General features: G+C 41.9%; 1 long non-coding RNA gene and 1 pseudogene across 1 annotated transcript in view; both read left to right on the top strand.

Moving 5' to 3' along the window:
* Positions 1–1,740: 1,740 nt before the first annotated feature.
* Positions 1,741–3,790, top strand: LOC121636467 (annotated as a pseudogene).
* Positions 3,791–5,366: 1,576 nt separating this feature from the next.
* Positions 5,367–8,243, top strand: part of LOC121636512 — a 21,923-nt gene continuing 19,046 nt past the window's right edge. Inside the window, exon 1 of the long non-coding RNA XR_006009740.1 lies at positions 5,367–5,376. This is a non-coding gene — a long non-coding RNA (uncharacterized LOC121636512). The remainder of the gene's footprint in view (positions 5,377–8,243) is intronic.

Genomic DNA, 8,243 nt, shown 5'->3' with positions numbered 1-8,243 from the left:
TAATGAGAGAAGAAGCAGTAGGAATTTCCTATTCCGGTGTACTACGAACTTAATGGCTCTGTCCGAATGTCCACCCTACTTCCTAACCCCTCGTTCACTACACTATAGGGCTGCACTACATAGTGACTCGTATTCTTGGCGATTCGGACACAAATCTGCCTATTTTTTCCTCGCCGCATACCACGTGACTACCGCCGTCACCACAGCAACCACAACCAGCATCAAGATGTCATTCCAAATCCAATCCAAAGTTGTGTGTAAATATTTTTATTTTTATTGCTTATGTTGTATTTTATTCTTTGTTTGTTTGCTTATAGGTAATTTCGTGCAGCTCAGTTTTTTCGCCTCCTTGCGCCACGTTGAGTTTCTGCCCGCAATGCATTGTGGTCTGTATTGACCCGTCTAGTGACCATCGATGCTCACTACATTTCAAGATGCATTGTGGGTAATTTTGAGTCCCCTACTTTTTTCTTTCTAGGCATTCGGACACTCCGACAAAATGGCGTGACCCCTATATAGGGCACTATGTAGGGAGTAGGGTGCACATTCAGATACAGCCAATGTCTCTCTGGAACAAGCTGTACAATCAGTGTCATTGTTGGCATTTCTGATATATTGCTGCTTGCATTCTGCTTCCATCACTTAACGATTGTAAACTAGTTTGCTAGCCAGCTATTATTATTATTACAGTCATTTAGCAGACGTTTCTCTTCAAAGTGTCTTTTTTTCTCTTATCTGAGAGTAGGCAGTAGTATTAAGGGTCTTGTCCAACAGGTAAATATAGAATTAATTTTAATCAGGCTAATGTAGATTTAATAAGACTGTAATTTTTGTCATTTATGTAAATACTTTGCACCTATTTTAGATTTTCTATTTTATTTTCCTGAGTTAACTCTATTCCGTTTCGCTCTCTCACAGGTAGGAAAACACCCTCACAACTTCAGAATCAAATTAAAGTGAACCACAATTATTTCAGATCAAAATATTAACTATCATAAATAAAGAATACAATGAAAGTGTAATACTTCCAGTCAGTTCAGGCTCAAGTCCCATTGTGTAGTCTAAATGTTCAGTTCCAGGAAAAGTTTCAGTTCGATTTAGTTTAAAGAAAAAATAAAGAGTTTACTTTCTAGTTCAGTTCAAATCAAATCTTTTCACTCCTACCGCTGTGGCAGCGAGTCACCCTCCAGCTTATACGTAGAAGATCGCCTCACTTGTGTGATTATGATGATGAAGATGAAACCAAAGTCATTGGATCTGGGTCTGGCTCGCCATCTTGAATCATGTCCACATGTCTTCATGTCTCTGCTTCGGTGATTCAGGGGCTGCAACTAGCCTCTTAAAGGCACATTTTTAATCTAACACATGCTGGTGTGAATGCACCCTTGTCAATCAAACCTGAAAGTCATGGATTCAACCAGGTTAAAGTAAATGTATTTTTAGTAGAGGCTACTCACTATCACACAAGAGATTGGATATAATACTTTTTCATGCCCCTATGAAAGGCATCCAATCACTCTGGCAGTGAGATACTTATCCAGAACATAAATCCAGAGCGAGACTAAGAACAGAGCATTACAGGGCAGCACAATCCTATAAAAGGAATCCAAGGACAAATGAAGATTGGCTAAATTAATGCAATGTTGCACGCTAACTCCTTCATAGATTTGTCCATCACACCTATTAAATGAGGGACTGGGGGCAGGCAGATGTTCAGAGTCTCACCCCGAGACACTTTGATTTGTGATGACCTCTCTTTCTGATGATCTACAATCCCTGAATTCTTGAACACTGATTATATTCCAGTCTTTATTCTGGTTGTTGGTTTAAATCTGCATGTATGAATATAAAACCTGTTCATTATTAACCCTCAGAGCTGCCGGCAGACTGAATTTAGACTCAAGCACACCTTCAGCTTCCTCTGAGTGAGTCCAGCTGCAGGAAAGAAAAGTGGGAAACTTCAAGCTGCTCCCAGTCCACACACTGAAGGTGAGTCTGACCAAAAACACCACTCACAGTCAGTTTGATGGAGTTAGCAGAGGAGGGAGGGCAGCCATGACTGACTGGACTTTCTGTCTGCTGTGTTTTCAGCTTCACTCTCAGACCACATGGCATCCAGATCAGAGGAGGATCTCTGCTGTCCGGTCTGTAAGGACGTCTTCAGAGATCCTGTTCTTCTGTCATGTAGCCACAGCTTCTGTAGAGACTGTCTGAAGAGCTGGTGGACACAGAAACCAACACACCAGTGTCCTGTTTGTAAGAGAAGATCTTCAAAGTCTGAACCACCTTTAAATCTGGTGTTGAAGAATCTGTGTGAGTCCTTCTTACAGGAGAGAGATCAGAAAGCTTCAGAAGGTCTCTGCCATCTGCACTCTGAGAAACTCAAACTCTTCTGTCTGGACCATCAGCAGCCAGTGTGTCTCATCTGCAGAGATTCAGAAAAACACACCAACCACAGATTCAGACCCATCGATGAAGCTGCACGACAGCACAGGAAGGAACTTCAGGAAACTCTGGAACCATTAAAGAAGAAACTGGAGCTCCAGAAGAAAGTTCAGAAGAAGTTTGATCAAACAGCAGAACACATTAAGGTCCAGGCCCGACACACAGAGAGGCAGATTAAGGAGCAGTTTAAGAAGCTTCATCAGTTTCTAGCAGAGGAAGAGGAGGCCAGGCTGGCTGCTCTGAGGGAGGAAGAGGAGCAGAAGAGTGGGATGATGAAGGAGAAGATGGAGGCTCTGAGCAGAGAGATAGCAGCTCTTTCAGATACAGTCAGAACCACAGAGGAGGAGCTGAGAGCTGCAGGTGTCTCATTCCTGAACAACTACAAGGCTGCAGTGGAAAGAGTCCAGCGCTGCCCCCTGCTGGATGATCCACAGCTGCACTCAGGAGCTCTGATAGACCAGGCCAAACACCTGGGCAACCTGGCCTTCAACATCTGGAACAACATGAAGGACCTGGTCTGCTACACTCCTCTCATTCTGGACCCAAACACTGCCAGTCCAAAACTCTATCTGTCTGAAGATCTGACCAGTGTGAGAGGAGGAGAGAAACAGAACCTTCCTAAAAATCCAGAGAGGTGTTTTTTTTTACAATTGTGCCTTGAGTTCTGAGAGTTTTAACTCAGGAACTCACAGCTGGGATGTTGAGGTTGGAGATGTTAGAATCTGGGGAATGGGTGTGTTAGCAGCATCTGTAAACAGGAAGCAAAGAAAAAAAGGTTCTGGACTTTGGGGATTAGTGTTCCATAAGAGCAAATACTCAGCTGGGTCTCCAGGTTCTATCATTAATCTTCCAGTTCAGAAGAAGCTGCAGAGAATCAGATCAACTCTGGACTGGAACAGAGGAAAACTGTCTTTTTCTGATCTTGATACTAACACACACATACACACCTTCACACACACTTTCACTGACAGAATGTTTCCATACTTTTGTACTTCTGGTGAATTGAAGATTTTACCTGTGAAGCACTCAGTGATGAAACAGCAGCTCTAAAGTGTTCTATATGAAGAACACAGAGTTCATATTAAACCTTATTGATCTGGTTGAAATTTACTGATTTCAGGGTCAAACAGGAAGTTTAAAGCTGAAATCAAAACAGGAGGAAATCAGTGATCTTAGCGGTTGAAAGAAGTCAGTGGATCAGCATAAATATGGAAGATTTCTGTTTGATAAAGAGAAATATTTCCTTTTTAAGGCTTTCTTTGCATCACCTGTAATGCTTTTAATGTTTTATCTAAAACACTTTGAATGGTCTTGTTAATTAAATGCGCTATTCAAGCCTGCCCTATCCTGCCTTGTCTTACTCTGTTGGCACCCTCTGGTGACCCTTGTGGTCAAAAGTGTCCACACAAAAACTGCTATTAAATTGTCATACATCAATATTTTTTTTCCATTTTTTTTCTTTTTTGATTAATCATTTAGCCAATTTAGTCGTGATTAGGAGGAATGCCTCCCTGATCTAAATCCGAGTGGTGAGTTGGCTCAGATGGTGGGGGAGGATGCCGGTCAGGCCTGGCAGACCCATGCGTGTTGTGAGGGTCTGCTGGGAACATCTGGCAGAGTCCCCTGTCAGAAAGAGTTTCAACTCCCTTCTCCAGCAGAGCTTCAACCATGTCCCGGGTGAGGCGGGGGACATTGAGTCCAAGTGGGCTGTGTTCCGTGCCTCTATTGTTGAGGCGGCCAGCCGCAGCTGTGGCCACAAGGTCATCGGTGCCTGTCGTGGCGGTAACCCCCGAACTCGTTGGTGGACACCAGCAGTAAGGGATGCCATCAAGCTGAAGAAGGAGTCCTATCGGGCCTGTGTACAGTGGGGATGGGGGGCTGCTGACCTCAACTCGGGACGTTGTGTGGCGGTGGAGGGAATACTTCGAAGACCTTCTCAATCCCACCAACATGTCTTCCAATGAGGAAACAGAGTCTAGGGACCCTGGTGTTGGCTCTCCCATTTGTGGGGGTGGCAAGGCCCTGGGGGTGGATGAGGTCTGCCCAGAGTTCCTTAAGGCTCTGGATGCTCTGTCCTGGCTGACACGCTTCTGCAGCATTGCGTGGACATCAGGGACAGTTCCCCTGGACTGGCAGACTGGGGTGGTCGTCCCCTTCTTCAAAAAGGGGGACCGGAGGGTGTCCTCCAACTACAGGGGGATCACAATCCTCAGCCTCCCCGATAAGGTCTACTTGGGGGTGCTGGAACGGAGGGTCTGTCGGATAGTTAAACCTCAGATTGAGGAGGAGCAGTGTGGTTTTCATCCTGGTCGTGGAACAGTGGACCACCTCTATACTCTTCAGGGTCTTGGAGGGGGCATGGGAGATCGCTCAACCAATCTACATGTGCTTTGTGGACTAGGAGAAGGTATTCAACCGTGTCCCCTGGGGACTCCTGTGGGGGGTACCTGGGAGTATGGAGTGCTGGACCCCCTTGTACAAGCTGTCCGGTCCCTGTACAACCGGTGTCAGAGCTTGGTCTGCATTGCTGGCAGTAAATCAGAATCGTTTCCAGTGCGGGTTGGACTCCGCCAAGGCTGTCCTCTGTCACCGATTCTGTTCATAACTTTTATGGACAGAATTTCTAGGTGTAGCCGAGGTGTTGAGGGGATCCAGTTTGGTGGCGGTGCGGCGTCTGCAGTGATGTGGACTTCGCATCGGTCTATCATGGTGAAGAGGGAGCTGAGCCAAAAGGCACCTACCCTCACCTGTGGTCACGAGCTGTGGGTAGTGACTGACAGAACAAGATTGCGAATATCCCAAATGAGTTTTCTCCGCAGGGTGGCCGACTCTCCCTTAGAGATAGGGTGAGAGGCTCTGTGATCCTGGAGGGACTCAGAGTAGAGTCGCTGCTCCTCCTCATCAAGAGGAGCCAGATGAGGTGGCACAGGCGTCTGGTCAGGATTCCTCCTGGACGCTTCCCTGGTGAGGTGTTCTGGGCACGTCCCACCAGATTTTAATGAATAATTAATATCCCAAATAATTAAACTGCCGTTTAAAGGGTTAAAAGTCTTAAAATAATTTAATGTTTGGTAGTTTTGAGCAGGTCTGAAGGCATTCAAGTGATTTATGAAAAAAGAGCAGAAAAAATTCTGATGTATGATGATTTTATAGCAGTTTGTTCCGCATATGCATTTTGCCATGAGAGTCCCCAAAAGGAGTTTCTGACTGCATAAAAATTACAAATGGAAACATGGACATTATATTGATAATCTTTGACATATACAAGTGTCTAATCACCACCAGACTTATCCCTATATTTATTATATGGAAAATAATTTTGTTTTTGTTTTTGTTGCTGTAAAAGGCTTAAAATCATGAAAAATGATTGAATGTTTGGTGTTTTTGAGCAAGAATGAAGTTTAAATGATTTATGAAAAGAAAAGTTGATGACAAAACATGAAATATTTTTGTTTCATTCACTCTAAAGAGAAATAAAAACCAGAGAAAATGTAAAATGACTAAAGTGTATTATTGAATTTTATTAATTTAATTTTTATTTTAAAGTAGATAGTTTCCATCCAGTGTAGACTACTAACCAGAGAGTTAAGTTATTTCAGTGGTATCTAGAGACTGAACTTCAAAGAAGTTTAGTTAATTTAGTTTATTGAACAGGGACCATGTACATCAGCATTGATCAGAGGAAAATATGCTATGTATGAGATTGTAGCTCCCTGAGCTAATTTTCATCTGCAGTCACTAAAACACAAAAATACATTCCTGATAATAAAAAAAAAATAATAAAAATAATAGTAAAAAAAAAAAAAAAACACATTGCGTATTAAAATACAGTAAAATAGTGGAGAAAATGCAGTAACGAAATAAATAAAGACCTGGTAGTACAAATAGTTAAAAGAAGTTTTCTTAATTTAGCCCCTTGCCCACCATACTTCCCTCACTGTTTCACAAAGTACAAAAAGTAATACAGGCTGGGTTATTGACACATTTTATATTTTTTCTGGTCAAGGGAAACATGACAAATGACGTAACGTTGACGTCTTCTTTGTTGTTTCTGTGCAAAATATTTTGCTCAAAGTATTGGCATATTTTTAATTGTGTTGGAAGTTGGTTCCATTCTGTTATTGTTTTAGGTGAGAATGCAGATTGTCCTAATGCTGTTTTTCTTCTGGGTATGGCAAATTGCCTATTAAACGTAGGCTGTGTTATTCTGCTCCTCTGTTCAGATGTTAATTTGATAAACTTTTAAGCGGTGGAGGAGCCATATTATTGATTAAATGAAAAAGTAAGCATAACTTTGTGTATTTAATGTAATTTTGAAAGTTTAACATATTGTGTTTGGAGAGTATTTGACATGTGATGATATTGTCGTGTTTTCCTGGCTAGGATCCTCAGTGCCCGTTTATAGCACGATTCAGGCAGTGTAATGGTTGCTATGTTTGTCTGTGACCAACACAGTATACCAAACAATAAATGACACTAAATCATTTCATCCATGTAGATTTTGGCGCCATCTATTGTAAGTGAGTTTTTAATATACCTGAAATTGGACAAATTGCATTTTAAAGTATGACAGACCTTTTTAATATGATTTTTTTAAGCTGAGCTTGGAGTCTAAAATAAATGCCTAGGTACCTGAACATATTTGTAACTGTTTCTCTCATAATAGTTACAGTAGGATAGATTTTCCCATTTTACCTGCACGAGAACAACATGTATTTGACATTTAATGTCAAATAAGAGTCTTTCAACCATTTTGCAGTTCTATTCATCACTTGTGATAACTTGGCTGTCACTGTTAAAAGCTTTGCATAAATCTAAAAAGACAGCACCTACTACCTCTCCTTTGTCTAAACTGGATTTTAGGGATTCCAGGAAAAAGCAGCATGCTGTTTTGCATTAACAGCAAGGATGTGGGGGACATCTTACATCAGCTGAACTCCTCCTCTTGCTGTTTGGACATCTTGCCCACAGGTTTCTTCAAAAAGGTCTCAAAGACTCTGGAGCCAGATCTGTTACAGATTGTAAACTTCTCTTTAATTTTGAGCGTCTTCCCAGAGCTTCTAAAACAGCTGTAATCAAACCTCTGCTAAAAAGGGATCTATACAAGACTCAAATGAGCATCTACAGGCTGATCTCAAATCTTCCATTTCAAAATAAGATCATCTAAAAAGCCGTTTTTCATCAGCTAAATGACTGAAACACAAACCAACTGCTACGATGTCTTCCATTCAGGTTTTAGACAGCACCACAGTACTGAGATGCTCTGACCAAAGTCATTAATGGCAGACGATGAAAACTTAAACGACTGGAGAACTGGGTCGGCCTCTCTGGCACTGCGCTACACTGGTTTAAATCTTATTTAGAGAACAGAAAGTACTTTGTGTTAGTAGGTAACTTTACATCAGAGCAGACAAAAATTACATGTGGAGTTCCCCAAGGTTCTATCCTGGGGCCTTTTCTGTTTAACATCTACATGCTCCCGCTGGCACAGGTCATAAAGAAAAATAAAATTAGTTACCATAGCTATGCAGATGACACACAGATATATATTACAATATCACCAGGAGACAGAGGCCCCGTACAGGCTCTTGGTAAATGCATTGAGGAGATTAATGACTGGATGAATGACTGAACTTTCTTCAGTTAAACAGCAAAACTGAGGTGATTGTCTTTGGAGCCAAAGAGAAACTATTAAAGGTCACCACAGAGCTTCAGTCTATACACCTAAAAACCACCAACCAGGCCAGAAATATGGATTTATTGATAGACTCAGACCTTAACTTTGAAAAACACATTAA

Source organism: Melanotaenia boesemani, chromosome 3 (assembly GCF_017639745.1).
Source record: "Melanotaenia boesemani isolate fMelBoe1 chromosome 3, fMelBoe1.pri, whole genome shotgun sequence".
Taxonomy (NCBI): domain Eukaryota; kingdom Metazoa; phylum Chordata; class Actinopteri; order Atheriniformes; family Melanotaeniidae; genus Melanotaenia; species Melanotaenia boesemani.
This window is presented reverse-complemented; position numbering and strand designations above follow the sequence as displayed.